General features: G+C 41.0%; 1 protein-coding gene, 1 long non-coding RNA gene and 1 pseudogene across 12 annotated transcripts in view; 1 reads left to right on the top strand and 2 right to left on the bottom strand.

Annotated features, from left to right (window-relative positions):
• Nucleotides 1-18,904, bottom strand: part of CARMIL1 (capping protein regulator and myosin 1 linker 1) — a 346,698-nt gene that overhangs the window by 312,973 nt on the left and 14,821 nt on the right. The window lies entirely within an intron of this gene.
• LOC116543228 lies at nt 14,210-14,866 on the top strand (annotated as a pseudogene).
• Nucleotides 15,288-16,665, bottom strand: LOC116543229. Its single transcript, XR_004265516.1, has 2 exons — nt 16,631-16,665; nt 15,288-16,592 (listed from the first exon to the last, which is right to left on the bottom strand). It is a non-coding gene; the product is annotated as an uncharacterized LOC116543229 (long non-coding RNA).

The raw sequence follows: 18,904 nt of genomic DNA, 5'->3' as shown, positions 1-18,904 counted from the left end.
AAAGGCCTTGACCACAGAGCACTTTTCACCCAGCACACCTACTCATAACTTTGGGAACAGGGTCTGTTACCTCCCCAATTTAGGAAATAGTTTTAGAGCTGCACAAGCCTTCTGATTTGTATGCTAAAAAGGGCTGCCCATGGAACCAATGGGAAATGAGATGCTGTCTAGTTTTTTACCCAACTGTAGAGGAAATGTTAGGTGACAGTCTTACTTTTTAAAAATAATAAACTCATGCAGTATAATTTTATCACACGGAAGAAATAAAGTGTCATCACTGAAAGCCTAAGAAAACGAATCTTTTCATTCAATTCTAAACAAATCTCACAATGGGGAAAAACATAATAAAGGAGAAGCCTATCACCAGCCAAAAGTTGAGAGTACATGCAATTTCTCTCTCATCTAAATGAGGAGACCAAGCCTTTGCAAATAGAAAACAACTCACTCTCTCTGACAGGGCGTGCAGAAAAGGAAACAAGAGAGGCGGCTCATTTGCACTGTGATTCACGTTCCTAAGACTGGTACCAACACTACTCAGTACCACAACAGGAGACAGGACACCCTTTCTCCTCAAGTAACTGTAATCACCTGGGTTAGCTGTTGAGGGTAACAGGAAGCAGAGCTCAGATGAACTAGTCAGAGAGCATTTAACGGCTCTCCAGACTGCACTAATCAGTCTGACCAAAGCAGAGTTCAGTTCAAGTGCGGAGATGGGCGGCTGTGTGCAGCTGGCCATTCTCCTTCCCTTCCAGCATCGCTGTTATTGATCCCTGCATCTTGCACAAAGCTAAATTAAAGATGGGCTACGTCAGATAAGGCTGCTGAGTAAAGAGACTTGCCGGGCTCCTGAGGAAAATAGTTTGGGCTTAAAATTTGTACTCTAGGCTGAGTGACTTACTGGGCAAATATTCTGTGTACATCACAAAGAGATTGCTTTTAAAGTCGTTGTCCTCTTCCTCCCCCTCCCCCTCCCCCCTTCTTCTTTTTTTTCTTTCCTCTTCCTCTTCCTCTCTTTCTTCCTCTTCTTTCTTTTCTTTTCTTCTTCTCTCTCCTCTTTTCTTTTCTTAGACAGAGTCTTGCTTTGTGGCCCAGGCTGGAGTGCAGTGGCTCAATCTTGGCTTACTGCAACCTCTGCCTCCCAGGTCCCAATTGAAGAAGTTTTCCTGCCTCAGCCTCCCGAGTAGCTGGGATTAGAGGCATGTGCCACCACGCCCGGCTAATTTTTGTATTTTTAGTAAAGATGGGGTTTCACCATGTTGGCCAAGCTGGTCTTCAACTCCTGACCTCGTGATCTGCCCGCCTCAGCCTCCCAAAGTGCTGGGATTACAGGCGTGAGCCACCGCGCCCAGTGGGTAGAGGTACTCAACGTTAAAGTACAATAGGTAAACAGTCCTGGACTCTCGAGCAGTTTACAGTCTCCTCAAGGATACCAGGCTGAAGAATAAGAGAATCCTGATTATGCTCTCGGTCAGGCCCAAATCTTTTAAGCTGGCCTTGAAAACAAGCACTGGACCACATTCCCAGAATCTATTACCCTACGGAACTCAGCCAACCATCTGAGCAACAATGTAAACTATTTGTATCTTCACTCATGTCTCTCTGGATTGAGGTGTGTCAAAGACTCCAGTGGATTTACTGCATGAAGGTACTTGCATAATTTCCCTGGTTCTAAAAGGAAAGACAGGAAGAAGAGGTGACTAGCAGGATAAGGGAAGCACTGACCAACTGGATAGGGTCAATAGCAATCATTCAAAATAGAAAAATTTCTTGAGACTTACCGAAGTTTCAGAACATCATTCACAAGGCTCATTTCAACGCTCTATTGCATGTGTTTTTAACGGTTTTTTAAAGGCTTTTCAAACTCTTACCATCTCCCTCAAAAGAAATGGTACCCAGAGGCTCTAACAGGAAATGTTAAGAGAAAATGTTATTGGAGGCAAAGCAACACATCTCTGGAATATAGAGGGTGAGCTGGCGTATTTGGTCTGATCTAAAGAACTGAATGAAGCAGGGCCTAAGGTTTTCTGCAATACTCTCTACGCAGCTTTCTTTTGGGAAAGTCAACCCATCAACAAGCTGAAAGGAAAGGCTTCTATCTCCCATTCTCTCCTGTAATATAGATTTCAAGGGCGCATACAGTGTGTTTTTAAATAGAGGCAGAGGCTACCCAGGTGTTTCTGAGGCACGGCCAGGCTGAGAGTCACTGCTTTAAGGAAGGAGCATGCCATGTAACCCACCTTAAACCACCTGGTCTTCTAGTATAGGTATATAGTCAATGGGCTCATCAAGGCAACAAGGAATAGACATATTAGGAAATTGCCTCCGTTACTGGTGATCTAATATGAGGCTCCCTAGAGAAGCAAGCAAAACAGGGAAGTATAAAACAGGAACCCCTATAAGCAGCTGCCCAGTTGGGTCTTCTAGAAAATTAAAACATTCTGTAGTTAGACATATTAGTTTAAGTAGGTTGACTCAACCTCGATTCTAAAATCACGCACTGCAAAACAGCCAGCCTGTGCTGCTACCCAATTCCACCTGCCATTGTTCTTCTTAACACTGACTCATTAGGAGGCTCTTTATCTCCTCACGGTTTCTGCTTAACTAGGGACTTTCATTGCCTCATGCCTTTTGCTGTCTTTCCATTTCTGTGTCTCTCGCTGTCTCAAACTTCCAAGAGGAAGAATCTCTGCTCAATATAGGCTGCTGGTTAGCCTATACATGCTTACCTTGGGAGTCAGGCATAAGCAAGCCTAGTTCAAGCAGCTAAAGCCAAAATGTGGCGCTGCATGCACCAAGCTCGGGGATACTGACAAAAGGAAACCCTATAAAGCAAGCTGTGGATATGGCTGGTTCTTGCAGAGAAGCCAACGTAACTAGCAGACACCTAACGATCTGTCTGGTAAAAGTCATTTTCCTAAGCAGATTTCAAAGTTCTGTATATAGCCGGTTATACTTATTTCTCAATAAGGTTTATTTTATGGGTCTCTGACTGGAGATAACTTAATTAGCTGAGTAACTTAGTAATGTACTTAGTTACCTAGTTACCTAAGTAACTAACCAAGTGTTTTTCATACTTCTGTGTGCATCAAAATGACCTTGAAGGGCTTGTTAAAACAGATGGAAGGGCTCCTCTGCCAGAGTTTCTGACTTAGTAGGTCTGGCTAGGTCCCCTATGCTTTGATTTGGTTTTTTTGTTTTTTTGTTTTTTTTTTTTGAGAAAGAGTCTCACTCTGCCGCCCACGCTGGAATGCAGTGGCATGATCGGAGCTCACTGTAACCTCCACCTCCCAGGATCAAGCGATTCTCATGCCTCAGCCTCCCGAGTAGCTGGGATTACAGACAGGGGTGTGCCTCCATGTCCTGTTTTGGTTCTTTTTTTTTTTTTTTTTTTTTTGGTATTTTTAGCAGAGATGGGGGTTTGCCATGTCGGCCAGGCTCCTCTGGATCTCCTGGCCTCAAGTGATCAGCCCTCCTCAGCCTCCCAAAGTGCTGGGATTACAGGCATGAGCCACTACACTCGGCCTGCTTTTGCATTTTTAATAAGTTACCAGGTGATGTTAATGTTGCTGTTGCTCAGGACTAGATACTGAGAACCACTGGTCTGACATATTAGGTATCTTAAAACAAGACAAATTTCTATGTGGTGGGATTTGTTACTTTTGTTACATAGAGATTTAGGTATCTAAATATTTCAAAAATAAATCAATAGTTGTATCATAGAATTGTAAATTTTGAGACTCATACATAACTCTGGAAGCTAAATATAAGATACACATAGTCTCTCTGACATTTGAAACCCACTGATCTAAACCGATGGTTCTCAGCAGGGGACAATTCTATAATCCAGAGGACATTTGACAATATCTGGAAATTTTTTTTATTTTTTGGTTTCTGAGATGGAGTCTCGCTCTGTCTCCCAGGCTGAAATACAGTGGCACAATCTCAGCTCACTGCAACCTCTGCCTCCCAGGTTTAAGTGATTCTCATGCCTCAGCCTCCTGAGTAGCTGGGATTACAGATGCCTACCAACACGCCCAGCTAATTTTTGTATTTTTAGTAGAGACGAGGATTCACCATATTGGCCAGGCTGGTCTCAAACTCCTGACCTCAGCTGATCTGCCAGCCTCGGCCTCCCAAAGTGCTGGGATTACAGGTGTGGGCCCCCACACTCAACCTCTGGAGACATTTTTAATTGTCCCAGCTGCGGGAGGAGTGGGTGATGGTGCCGGATCTAGCGGGCGGGGGGCATGGAGGCGAGTAAACACCCGCCATGCACAGGACAGCCCCACAACAATTGTTTTGACCAAAATGTCAACAGTGCTGAGGCTGAGATACCTCAAGGCTGGTTAGAAAGTGAGGGTCCAGCACGGCCTGCAGATGAAGAATCCAGCACAGGCCGGGTGCGTGATTCTTTCTCAAGAAAAAAAAAAAAGAAAAGAATCCAGCATACTCAGGAATCCTCCTGACTATGGAGACACAGAACCACACAAGCCAGTGAACTGAGGTAATGCAGCCCCGAATCAAGGACCGGATATAAAACAAAAGCAATCATGACTGAAATCCAAGAGGAAGCAATCCGAGTGAGGCAACAGGGACAGACGGCAGAGCCACAAAAAGACCAAGAAGGCCCTCAGTGAATGAACAGGTGACAACTACTGATGGTTTCTTTTTTTAAAATCTAGGTAACTGGAAAGTGAACGAGGGGCTTGAGCATGTATCTGAATACATTCAGATCTGCAATGAAAGCAAGATGAAAAACAGATATCCATAGAAAATGCACAGTGCTGTCTTCAGAGACAAATTTTTCAACAATGAACTTGAACCTTTTCTTAAAAAAAGATTTCTCAAGAGCAGTGTGCCCTCTTTAAGAGCAGCAGAGTGAAAATAACATTCTAAGCCCATTTCTGTAGACAGTCTGTACTGGCTTAAAATAGCTCTGAGCAGAGAAAACATTACAACATGTACCTTATACAGGGCCAGGAATACATGCAAGCTCGAGGTCTTTCTTTTGAAATATTTATATAAACCATCTCTAAATAATCTGTGACTCAATATACAATCAGATTCTTATAATCAAAGCATTTGGCATTATCACTACACTACCCCTGACAATAACAGCAAAGACTTACTGATGACTTACCATGTGCCAGGCACTATTACAAAATATTTTATATCTAATATCCCACTTAACTTTCAAAACAAAGCTACAAAGTAGTTTGTTACTACACCCATTTTACAGATGGAGTTAGTAAGGCACAGAGAAGTTAAATGCCCAAGGTTAAATGTTAGCAAATGCCATTTCCAAATTCAAATGTAGGCAGACTTATCTACTAACACAGAAAATGGCAGGTATAAACTGTGAAGACACTGGAAAAAGAAGCCATTCCTGAATTTAAGGCTAAATACATCACCACAAGCATCTCTCTCCAGAATATTAAAACATAAAGTCCTACTCTGATGAATAAAGAGTTGCCTACTCCCAGAGAACGCAGAAAAAAGGAACTGAGCATGAAGCCTTCCTGCATCTACAGTGTTGCGGACATCACTTGTTCAGTTCTACGGACAGCCTGCATATGTCAGGTGTAAAGACAGATGCCACTTTCATTAAATCTCTGCAGCAAGAGCACATAAATGGAACAGTGCTTAAGAAACTCTAAGTGACAAGGTGCTAATAGCCTTTCCTTTGCTCCAGATGCTTTATTAACAAGCAAACCTGGACAGGAAAACCTGGACCAACTTCTTGCATCCAGGCCTTGTCAAGAAAGAGAAAAACATTGAACAGAGGAGATCCAGCATGTTCCCCAGAGAGATCACTTCAGAGAGAGTAAAATGATAGAGGGTTAAGTGCTATTTAAACCCCAAAGTTTTTTTCTAGAAAGGCAAACTGTTGAAAATCGCTCCCAGAACTTCACAGTTAATTCACAAACAATGAATTTGGGGGAGATAAAATTCTGATAAGGAGCAGGACACCCAAGATACTTGAAGGGAAACATCTGTACACCCAAGCCAAATATTTAACTATGTCACTCTGTGCAGCCTAGTTTAGATTATCAACAGCACATGCAGTGACGGTGATTCAGTGAACAAAGTTGTACAAAATGTTTCCCCAAACTGCAACATTTGTTCTGTCCCAAGGATGCTGGCAAAGAATACAAATTGGACCAAGAAATTTAAAAGAAAAGGAGCTGAGGTCGGGCATGGTGGCCTGTGCCTGTAGTCTCAGCTATCAAGATGCCGAGACGGGAGGAATGTTTGAGCAACACGGCAAGAGGCCACTTTTTTAAATGCTTGAGAGAGAGAGAGACAGACAGACAGAGACAGATTCTTATAAGAAGCTGGAATACTCTTAAGTGCCAAACTGAACTGTCCAAGACTTAGCAAAAAACAAAGCACAGCTGCTTCTCTTCAGCTCATGCCTATGACAGATAAGATCTTTTTTTTAGTTGCCAGTGACAGCTGATTTAGGACAGATGCACTCAGGAAACCAAAAAATGACCACTGATAACATCCCCTGGCCTGGACTTCTCGTGGCCACACCGTAGCTCAGATTCTGCAAGTAAGTGTGGCTGTGCCCCATGAAGTAGGGGCCTTCGGCATCCAGGAGCGGAGAGATTGCCTTAACAGAACCTTGAAGGTTCTCAGTCGCTTCCCCACATCTAGGTCTGTTGATTTTCTTTGTTCCACAGGGTAACTAAGAAAGTCCTCTGTGCTTGTTTTCTGAGACTGAAAATAAGGAGGTCTCTGGGGAATGTCATCCTATCTGTCAGTCTGGAAGAAAAGGCAGCCACAAGCAACATGGTACACAACGGTAGCATTGAAAGGATAGAGAAAGGCAGGCTGGACTCTAGGGGGCCTCAGCAAGGAGCACAGGGCTCCACAAGGAGCTCCTTATGGCAGAAAGGAGACCACTGGTCGTCATCACCTGGGCACCCCTCTCCCTGGGCAGGGAGACAGTGAAAGGGTCAGGAAGTGGGGACAGTACGTGAGAATGGGAAGGACTACTCTGCAGCTTCTAGTGGAGTGGGGAAGGACCGGAAGACTTAAGAAATTGTTGTTAGCTATACAGATGAAATTAACTGCCTTCAGAATTGTCTGGGAAGAAAAGCAATGTCTCCTTTCATTATGATACTAAATTATCTTCTAAGACATTGGACTAGTTCTACAAGCATATTAACTTATGCTTCTTGTTAATTACATTTCCTATAATGAAAGTGTCATGCACCTTATCATTGGCCAATCTACTCAACTACTATTTATGAGAGCACTCAAAGGCCCAAGGTAAGAAAGTCTCACAGCAAGGGCAAAGATCGGAATCATAAATATAGGCTCACACCTACCTAGGGTTCAGCCAAGGAAAAAGCCATAGCTGATTCTGCCAAGACAATGACACTTGGGAGCTGTGACTCTGAAACCAGAAATGAAGTCACAGGACTTTCTCATTCCAGCAAACATACTGTCATAGAAGACAACATGTCCACACAGGCAGATCTGAAAGAATCCTAAATTACATGAAAAAGGTTTGCCTCAGGAGCTAGGGTCCAAGGAGCAGTGGTCTCAGAAATACCAGGATCCGAGGAAAGAGAAAAAGCCATTCTGCCAAGTGGACTCTTGTTTAACACAATGAAATTGACAAGGTGGCAGATTTATTCTCTATTTAGACTTCCTGAATAACAATCAGGTAAAAATATGCATCCTTCAGAATGCCTATTAAGCAATGATGGTAATGATTCCACCTCCAAGATTTTATCCAAGAGAAATAAATATGAAGACATGGACATTTATAAGGCAAAATATTGAAAATAACCTAAATTAGCTGACAATAAGGGACACAATTAGATAAATTACAGTACTCTTCTACAGTGGGTAAATGGAGTACCATGCAGAAAATCAAGCTGATATAAATTACTGTCACAGAAAGCTTTGACCCTAAAAATTAAATTTTAAAAGTATATCACAAAATATTCATGATTCCATTTTTAAATATATATATATATATATGTAAGTTAGCACAGAAAAATATGGAAAATACTATTTTTTTCCAATGATTATATCTAAATTGATAGGATTAGGTAACGTTTGCTTTTTCTTTCCTATGTTTTATAACTGTTTTAGTAATGTAAATTCAGAGATACTTCCAAAATTTAAAACAACAATCACAAAACTTTTTGCCAAAGCAATGCGTAGGTGGTATTCTTCAGCAGGCAGTTTGCACCTAGATCGATGTTCGCCACCCTGCCTGGAGGAGCACAGAATCTGTGATGCTACAGGCTCCACAACCTCCTCAAAAGGCACAATCCATAGGAGCCCATTAAAGACTGAGAAAGTCTACTTAGTTAAGTTCAAGGGCGTTTGCCAAGCCTGTGTGATCCCCAAACACCTATAGTTGTTTAAAAGGTTCACAGACAAAGTAGGGGTGATTCCAAAGCAAGGTGATCAGAATAGTGATAAGTCTGAAAACAACATCCTTCAAGGACTGAGATCCCAGGAAGTCAGCCTATTTAGCTGGAGGACTATGAGACCAAAGAAAAGTATGATAAGCTTCTTCAAATACTTGAACTGCACTCATGGGTAGGAGGGAGAAAAATTGTTCTGTGACATTCCAGTAGACTACGCAAGAGGAAGTGGAGAACGAGAAGCAGATCCCAGGCCAAACGAAGACGGGGCTTTGGGGGGCTCTTTTCTCGTCACGGAAATAATGAAGTAAAAAAGCAGATACCTAGCTGTCAGAGTGCTATAGAAGAAACTTCTCCTAGGTTAAGGCACATGGTTAGATGGCTACCAAAGATCCTCTAGACAGCAATCAATGAGGGCAAGGTCTGAATAAATTTCCCCAGAGTTAATCTGTCTACACCAGATCCTGTCTGATGGATACACCTACTAATCCCAGTCAATGTCCATAAATGTCTCCCGAGACCCGAGGGCTCAGGGATTAACAGAAATAGACACATTGCCTCTTTAGCAGGAACTAAGCACATTTGTCTCAAACCCTTGCCAAAGGCTGGAGAGGCTGTAAGTACAGCTCAGGGCATATGTAAGTGCCTGCTTCCTACCTCTAAGAGGATGTCCTGTACATCTATACATATCTAAAGAAAACAAGACACTTGCTGGCCAAATTTCATCAAGTGATAATGCTTTCAAAAAAAAAAGGAAAACCTCGGGTTGGGCAGAGGGGCTCACGCCCGTAATTGCAGCACTTTGGGAGGCCAAGGCAGGTGGATGACTTGAGCTCAGGAGCTCAAGACCCGCCTGAGCAACATGGTGAAACCCCATCTCTACAAAAAAAAAAAAAAAATACAAAAATTAGCCCATGCCTATAGTCCTAGTTACTTGGGAGGCTGAGGTGGGAGGCTGCAGTGAGTTGAGCCTGGGTGGCAGAGGTTGCAATGAGCTGAGATCATGTCACTGCACACCAGCTTGAGTGACAAAGTGAGGCCCTGTTGAAGGGGAAGGGGAAGGGGAAGGAGAAGGAGAAAGGAAAGGAAAAAGAAAAGGAAAGGAAAAGAAAAGAAAAACCAGCTCACATATGTAATCCCACTCTGGGAGGCTAAGGTGGAAGGACTGCTTGAGCCCAGTGAGACCAGCCTAGGCAACAAAGTAAGATCCATCTCTACAAAAAAACAAACAGTTAGGCATGGTGGCATGTGTGCCTAGTCCAGCTCCCAAGAGGCTGACACAGGAGGATCTCTTCAGCCCAGAGTATCGATGCTGCATTCAGCTGTGTTTGAACCACTGCACTCCAGCTTTTGGATGACAGACAGGAGGAAGGAAGGGAAAGAGGGAAGGAGGGAAGGAGGGAAGGAGGGAGGGAGGCCTCCTCCTAAGAAGCAAGATGAGGAAAAGAACCCAATGAATGAAAGTGAACACTCTTTTACCCACTGCTACTGACACACACACACACACACACACACACACACACACACACATACACACAGACACACATACACAGACACATGCACACAGACACACACACACACAGACACACAGACACACACACACACACACACACACACTCCAAGCATCCTTCTTTCCCCTCTTTGCCCCTCTTTCCTCAAAGAGCAGTGAAAGTGGTCTATTAAGAGAAAAATAAATAAAACACAGTAATGTAAAGATCTAGACAATAATATACCCCATATATGCCAATCCAAAATCTCACATTTTTTTTAAAAAAAGCATTTTAGAAAGCAGAGGGGATAAGAAAGGGAACAAAAATCTTTTAGCCTTAGATTTTAGCTGCATTTTTAATCTCTTTCAACAATAGATATTAACAGTGTTTCTAATTAAATGAAACCTAAAGTTGTTACAATAACCTTTTACTAAAGTCTTTATTTTCTCTGTAACTATTTTATAACTATGAAAAACAAGAGTTCTCCCTATTCATTCCATATTTGGAGTAGATTTCCTGGCTCCTTACTGTCCACAATGTCCCTTTCATGCTACTCTCCCTCCTCCCTTACCTTCCTCCCCTCCCCAGGGTGTACTTAACTGCCTTGGCCCAAGGGTGGCTAAATCCCAGAGACTGGAAAAAGAGTATCTTTTTAGGACAACGAAAAGTAACACCAAGCCTGGTATATGCTCACCAGCTTCCTTGCCCACGGTCATCTGACTCACCTATCCTAACTACAGAAGAAACTGGGGCACTTGCAGATAAGGAGGGAGTGGAATGCAAATGCAGCTCAGGTAACAGACACAAGTCCGCCAGAAGTGCCTCCTGAAAATGCGTGCGTGCCCCGGGCCAGAGCCTGCCCCCAGCCTCTACGCAGAGATGAGTGGGAACAGGTAGGAACTGACTCCAGTTTCAGTTCAGGTAAATTGTGAAGTGCTCAAATATGGCTTCTTTTAATTTGCAGTTCCCAGAATTTTTGCCGGGATCCTTGGCAACAATGCATGTTCTGTGGTAACCATTCCCAAAGATCGTTTCAATGTTGTCGCTGTTTTCTAAAGCTCAATTTTCGGGAGCCACGTAACTTCACCCAGGTGCTTTGAAAATCACCTATGCACAGAGTTGTAAGTGATCCTTCAAAGCTGAGACTCCTAATGGTACCACAAAGGGAGCTGTTCAAATTACCCAACGATTGGTACAAGAGCCTCTTACCCAGGGATGTAAAGCCAGGGCCTAGAATAATGACTTTCTGACAGCATTCTTCTGAAGACATGACAGTCTACAGACATTTTATATGCATTTGTCTTATGACTATTTTAACTGCCATAATAAAACACCAACACACACACACACTCAGATGTGTTACACCGAATTTTACATATCAGAGAACAGCTACGAGGTACACTGTGCTGCCAGGATAACCCACTTTTGCGCAGATCTCAGAATAAAGCTTCTTCTGCCATCTCTATTTACTTGGAAAGCATCCTGAGATTGCAAGACTAGCTATTTTAAAATGTGATATTCGTTTCTGCTTAACTGGTGAATAGGGAGTCTCTCCATTCCATGCAACCAGGACAAAAATCAAATCTCCCTTCTATTTCTAATTTGTGTTCCTCAAAACTGCCTCACTGAAATCAGTGATTAGGTTTACACTATTATAGATTTAACAATGAACTCCCAAAATACAATCCCAAAACATCACTACATTACGGGTTCCATGAAAAAGAAAAACTGTTTTAAACAGGCACTACCAAATGTTTAAGTCTGAAAACCACTGGCCGAGGCTCATGTTCCCTTAAAAAAGCTGCACAACACAAATTCCAGCATGAATACTGTCTGAAAAGTGACTATGGCACAGGGCATGCTGCTGAATTCAGTTAGGTCCTAGAGACTGGGGAACTAGAAAAGCATTAAACACACTAGCCATGCAAAATGAGCATGGCCTACTGGAAAAGAATCACAGTTTCCATATTGCAGAATATCTGAGATCAAAGATAATTTGTGACTGATTAAGTATAGGTCAAACACTTCCAAAATTCTGTATGAGAGACAGTTCTTTTTTCATGTCCTCTTAAAAAACAAGTTTACATTTTGTTAATGAAAGACAGCACTACCACCAAAATATTAGGGATACATGTCACCCAAAATAATACCCCTATGCCTTTCAACATTTTTTTAAGTTAACTTATAGTTATTCCAATCAAGCCTAATTAAGATGTCCAAAAGCCATAAATAAATACCTAAGAAAAAAAAGATATTAAAGGGATTTCAGTCCTGATGCGTTGGCTCATGCCTATAATCCCAGCACTTTGGGAGGCCGAGGTGAGAGAATCGCTTGAGTCAAAGTTCAAGACCAGCCTGGGTAACATAGTGAGACTGTCTATAAAAAATAATAATTAATGAGGCAGGCGTGGTGGCATGTGCCTGTAGTCCCAGCTACTCAAGAGGCTGAACTGGGAAGATCACCCGAGCAAGGCTTGTGACTGTGATTGTGCCACTGCCTTCCAACTTGTGCAACTCAGTGGGACCCTGTCTCAAAAAACAGGTGTGTGTGGGGGGTGGATTTCAGACTAACTTTTCAAAGAAAACAAATGGACAACAAATGGGTCGTTTTAAAGAGAACAGCAAAGAAAACAGAATGATTCAATTTGTATGCCACTTCCCTTCCCTGCTCGGTTTAATAAGAAAGGAAGTCCTGCTTCTGACCCATTTTATGAAGGATGTGGAAGAACAAGGGGTTGGCAAAGATGATGTAACCCAATTCCAAATCAAACAGAAAAAAGTAAAGTGGAGACTAGGAATGACCTTCCACACGCTTTGGGACCACCATCCTGGAGAGAGCAGACTGCCACAGTCCTCTCCCGCAAACAAGCAACAGCAGAAGTGTGAGTAACGAGAGGCCATCAGGTGTCCTGCTCCCTCTGGACACTGTTTTTCCTTCCCCATTAGTTCTCCAAAAAAAAAAAAAAAAAAAAAATTCTCAGCACTTTGGGAGGCCAAGGCAGAAGGCTTGCTTAAAACCAGGAGTTCAAAAGCAGCCTGAGCAACATGAAGAAACACCATTTCTACAAAAAATATAAAAATTAGCTGGGTGTGGTACCACATGCCTGTAGTCCCAGCTACGTGGGAGGCTGACGTGGGAGGATGACTTAAGCCTTGGAGGTTGAACCTACAGTGAGCTGTGTTCATGCCACTGTATTCCAGCTTGGGTGATAAAGTGAGACCCAATCTCAGGAAAAAAAAAAAAAAAAGTCCAGACAATGCCAAATGCTGCCAAGGATTCAGAGAAACTAGATCATTCATACATTGCTGGTAGAACCATATAATGGTACAGCCACTCTGGGAAACAGTTTGCCAGTTTCTTATAAAAGTAAACATGCAAATTCCCATACAAACCAGCGAGTGCACTCCTTGGCATTTATCACAGAGAAATGAAGAAGTATGTTCCCTCAGAAATCGGTACACAAGTGTTTACATCAGTTTTATTCCTAATAGCCAAAAACTAGAAACAACTAAGCTGTCCATCAACTAGTCAATGGGTAAACCAAACATGCTACATCCATATCACGAAGTACTCCTCAGCTAGGAAGGAAACAACTGATACAGCTTGGATGAAGACCCAGGGAATTCTGCTGAACAAGAACAGCCCATCCCAAAAAGACATGCACTATATGAGTAAATTTACATAACGTTCTTAAAATGACCAAATTATAGAAATGGGGAACAGAAGAGTGGCTACCAGAGGTCAGAGAAATGGGGAGTGCTAGGTACAGCTATAAAAAGGACTGTTAGGAGTCCTTATGAGAAGGAAACCTCCATTTTGCAGTATCAATCAATGTCATTATCCTGATTATGACATTATACTACAATTTTGCAAAATGGAAAAAGTAAAGGGTATAAGAGATCCTCTCTGTATTATCTAACTGCAGACAAATCTACAATTATCTAAAAATGAAAATTTTTAATGTTTAAAAACTACGTAAGTTAAAATACATTTTTTACACTCTGAGTACTACAAAAATTGGGTGAAGATTCATTTAGCGAATGGGAGAAGGGAGTAAGAGTCTAAGAAACACAGAATCACTTTCTAATGACATCCCCAAAAGACAACAAAGAAAGGTATTACAACAACACAGGACATGTCTAGCCAGTGTGGCCCAGATTTTTAAAAACTTGGGTTTTAAAAAAACTTGGGCTAGGCTGCTCCCTTGTGGGGGCTGTTCATGGCGGTTCCTGGGTCTCCAACATTTTTCCCAGCTCTTGCTTTGATTTTGGCCTCAATCTGTCCAAAGCAAAGGCAGCAGAGCTTGAGGTTCTTGTAGGAGTGAAATGACTGAGTACAAACTGGTGGTACCTGGAGCAACTGGTGTTGGGAAAAGCGCACTGGCAATCCAGCTAATCCAGAACCACTTTTTGTAGATGAATATGATCCCACCATAGAGGATTCTAACCACCACAGGTGGTTATAGACAGTGAAACCTGTCTGCTGGGCATTCTCAATACAGCTAGACAAGAAGAGTCCAGTGCCATGAGAGACCAATACATGAGGACAGGTGAAGACTTCCTCTGTGTATTTACCAACAATAACAGCAAGTCATTTGTGGATATTAACTTCTACAGCGAGCAGATTAAGCGGGTGAAAGACTGAAATTATGTACCTATGGTGCTAGTGGGAAGCAAGTGTGATTTGCCAACAAGTACAGTTGATATAAAACAAGCCCACAAACTGGCCAAAAGTTACAGTATTCCATTCATTGAAACCTCAGCCAAGACCAGACAGGGCGTTGAAGATGTTTTTTACACACTGGTAAGGGAAATACACCAGCACCAAATGAAAAACCTCAACAGCACTGATGATGGGACTCAGGGTTGTATGGGATTGCCATGTGTGGTGATGTAACAAGATACTTTTAAAGTTTTATCAGAAACGAGCCACTTTCAAGCTACACTGACGCTCTGATCCTGACTTGCCAGGAGAAGTATTCCTGTTGCTATCTTCAGTCTCACAGAGAAGCTTCTGTTGCTTCCCCAACTCTCAGTATTTTAGTACGATATTCTCTATTTGATAAGTTCTCAGAATAACTACCTCCTCGCTTGGCTGTCTGACCAGAGAACTGCACCTTTTGTTACTCTCTGCTATTTTTCTGCCCTGGGTTCTTCCACAACACAAACACACCTCTGCCACCCCAGGTTTTTCATCTGAAAAGCAGTTCATGTCTGAAACAGAGAACCAAATGGCAAGCATGAAAATCTACTGAAAACAGTGTCTTGAGCTGTAAAGTGGCAACTACCAGTGATTTTTTTTTTTATTTTACTATTGAACTTAGAACTATGCTAATTTTTGGAGAAATGTCATAAATTACTGTTTTGCCAGGAAGATAGTTATTACTGCTGTTTGGTTTGTCTGTAATGTTATTGGCTGTATTCTCTAAACTGGCATCTGCTCGAGATTCATAAATACAAAAATGAATACAGAATTTTGAGTCTAACCTAGTCTTCTCAACATTCATGTAATTAAATCCAACTTTCACAGTGAAATGCCTTTTTCCTAGAAGTGGTTTGTAGACTTCCTATGCAATATTTCAGTGGAGTAGATGTCTCAAACTTCCTTATGCATGAAAATGAATATCTGAGATACATCTGTGACTTATCTACCATTGAGAGAAAGCTGTATCTATATGAGAGCAGATGTCATTTTGTACATGCATGAAGTTGGTTTTCCAGAGGACTGTTTTGGGGGCTTTCCCAGGAAAAGATGAAACTGAAAGTATCTAAATAATTTCACTTAATTTTTACCTAATATCCACTTTTTTCCTAGGTTATTACCTATAAAAAATACATGTAATTTGTTTCCTCTAGCTTTCTGATAAACCTAATACTCAATGAACTTCCCATTTGTATCCAAATGTGGGTCATGCCAGAAAGCTTTACATTCGCAGGTGTTCAAATATTGTAAAACTTTGGTGCACTGTTATTTAGTAGCTGTGATCAGTGATTTTCAAACCTCAAATATAGTATATTAACAAATTACATTTTCACTGTATAGCACGGTATCCTAACCCTAACCCTAACCCTAACCCTTCTGGCCCCACCCTCTACACCTCCCCCGACAGCAATAGGGGCTTGAGTATTTCAGTTAAGTAAAGCATGATCCCACCCTCTGTGGGGGGATCACATGAGAAAGAAATTCTTCCACATTTGCTCATTGCACAGTAACTCCAGCTAGTAATTTTGCTGGGTGCGTGCAGTTAGCCCTGCAAAGAAAGAAGAGGTAAGTTAGCACAAAGCCCTTTATCGTGACTGGAAAACTCGGTACCGAGTATTTAAATCTTTTTTTTTTTCTTTTCCTTTTAAGCCATGTAGAAACTCTAAATTAAGCCAATATTCTCATTTGAGAATGAGGATGTCTCTGCTGAAAAATATTTTAAATTTCCTTTATTCATAATGTTCTTTGAAGGGTTTAAAACAAGATATTGATAAATCTGTCTACGCTGCTTAGTTTGCTCAAAACAAGAAGTTGAAATTGTTGAGGCAGGAATGGAAAATATAATTCATTGATAGTTATGAGGATCTGGAGGCTTAGCATTTTCATTTGAAGATAATACTCTGGTAATTCTCTTAAAAAATACAACTGGATAACTTTTGGTAAAAGACTAATTCCCAAATGGCCACTTTGTTCCTGTCTTCTACTATTTAAATACTTACTGAGGTCCTCCATATTCTTTTTTTTTTTTTTTTTTTTTTTGAGACACAGTCTTGCTCTGTTGCCAGGCTGGAGTGCAGTGGCGCAATGTCTGCTCACTGCTAAATCTACCCTCTGGGTTCAAGCGATTCTTCTGCCTCAGCCTCCCAAGTAGCTGGGACTACAGGCGTGCTAATTTTTGTATTTTTAGTAGAGACCACAGCCAGCTGGGACCACACTCAGCTAATTTTTATATTTTTAGTAGAGATGGGGTTTCACTATGTTGGCCAGGATGGTCTTGATCTCCTGACCTTGTGTTCAGCTCGCCGTGGCCTCCCAAAGTGCTGGGATTACAGGTGTGAACCAACTGCGCCCAGACCTCCATCTTCTATATTACTAATTTTCATTTATTACGCAAATGTCATATTACCTTGAAATTAAGAAGAAGCATATACTGTGCCCAGAGTATAATGAACCTGGAGGGTTGTGCTCCTTACTGCTAATTCTGAAAGTTTTCACAGTACCGTCATCATTTGTAAATAGAAATTCTGCTTTCCTGTTTGTGCCCCTCCTGGAGCAGTGTTACTCTGTAATTTTCCTGAAGCTTATCACCTCAGTCATTTTTTTTCTTTTAACTTCTGTAACTTGATTTTTTTTTTTTTTTAATGTCTGTGACTGGAAGTGTGATTCTTTTTCTTAAAAATCTATTAAATTTGATGTCAAATTAGGAAGAAAAATAGTTACTCATATTGGGCTTTTGTACCAACAGCCCTTGTATGTATGTACTTAAAGGTTTTTAAGCATGTTCTAAGCACAGAAGTTTCTAAATGGGGCCAAAATTCAGACTTGAGTATGTCTTTGAATAGCTTCTTAAGAAGTTACAATTAGCCAGGCATGATGGCCCACACCTGTAATCCCAGCTACTTGAGAGGCTGAGGCAGAAGGATGGCTTGAACCCTGCAAGTGGAGGTTGCAGTGAGAAGAGATCCCACCACCGCATTCCAGCCTGAGTGACAGAGTGAGACTCAATCAAAAAAAAAAAAAAAAAAAAAAAAAGTTTACACATAGGTCAATCTCAAAAAAAAAAAAAAGTTACACATAGGTGTGGACTTTGGCAAATGGAGTGTCAAACTTATAGTTAAAAACTGAATAACTTCAGTGTGGTATAAAATGTGGTTTTTAGGCTATGTTTGTGATTGCTGAAAATAATTCTAGTTTACCTGAAAATCCTTCTCTTTCCCCAAATAAAATGCCTGGCCAGCTGTCATAAATTACATATTCCTTTTAGTTTTTTTTAAAGGTTATATATTCAAGAGTGTGAAAACAAGATGCTCTGTCTAAAGGCTACTATACCTGGTATGTAAATGAACCTGTTAAATGCTGTATTTGCTCCGACAGCTTACTATAGAATGTTACTTAAATACAATAGCATACTTATTACAATTTTTACTATAGGAGTGTAATATAGGTAAAATTAACCTCTATTTTACTGGGTCTCCTGTTTAGTCTTTCACCATCCTTTAAACTGCTGTGAGTTTTTTTGTCATGACTTGAAAGCAAGCATAGAGAAACACTTTAAAGGTATCTGGGTTTTTTCCCATTCCAGAACCTGTGAGCATAGTCATATTCGCTTTATATTCACAGTCATGAGCTCCTAAGCTGGCAGCTACAACGAAGAACCAAAAACCAGTGCATTCTGCTTCTTGTAAATGATCTCTGCTAATTCATTATAAGAAGCAAGGAAAACCAGAAAAAAATCTTGAATTTGGATGATTTCTATAAAGAAGGGACTATAATTCTTGTACATTATTTTTCATCTTTGCTGTTTCTTTGAGCAGCCTAATGTGCCACACAATTAACTAAGGTATTTGTTTTCTATAAGAATAGTTTAAAAAGTATTCTTGGCACCAGAGTAGTTGTATTGTATTTCAAAATGTAAGATGATTTTTTAAAGCCTGAGTGCTGACTTAAGATCCAACTGTATGAACTCTACTCTAGAGGGAGGGAAGGGCATCAGTGGAAGCTGTAAGACTTTTATTTTTTTGTGTCATGTAACATACGTAAAAATAATTGTGCAATTCTGCTGTTTAAACAGGAACTACTGGCTTCCTTAGCCCTAAATGGAAGAGCAGATATTTTAAGTTGATTACTTTATTGTAAATTAATCCAACCTTACTCTTTTTAATTTGGTTGAATGTTTTTCTTGTTAAATGATGTTTAAAAAATAAAAACTAGAAGTCATTGGCTTAAAAAATTAAAAATAAAAAAAAAAATTGAAAACATGGGCTAAAGGACCATTCCTCAGGAGAACACTCCTAATGATGGATAGCCTATTCAAACCT

The sequence above is a fragment of the Sapajus apella genome, unplaced genomic scaffold (genome assembly GCF_009761245.1).
Source record: "Sapajus apella isolate SASKATOON/1434 unplaced genomic scaffold, GSC_monkey_1.0 scaffold184, whole genome shotgun sequence".
In the NCBI taxonomy this organism is placed as follows: domain Eukaryota; kingdom Metazoa; phylum Chordata; class Mammalia; order Primates; family Cebidae; genus Sapajus; species Sapajus apella.
This window is presented reverse-complemented; position numbering and strand designations above follow the sequence as displayed.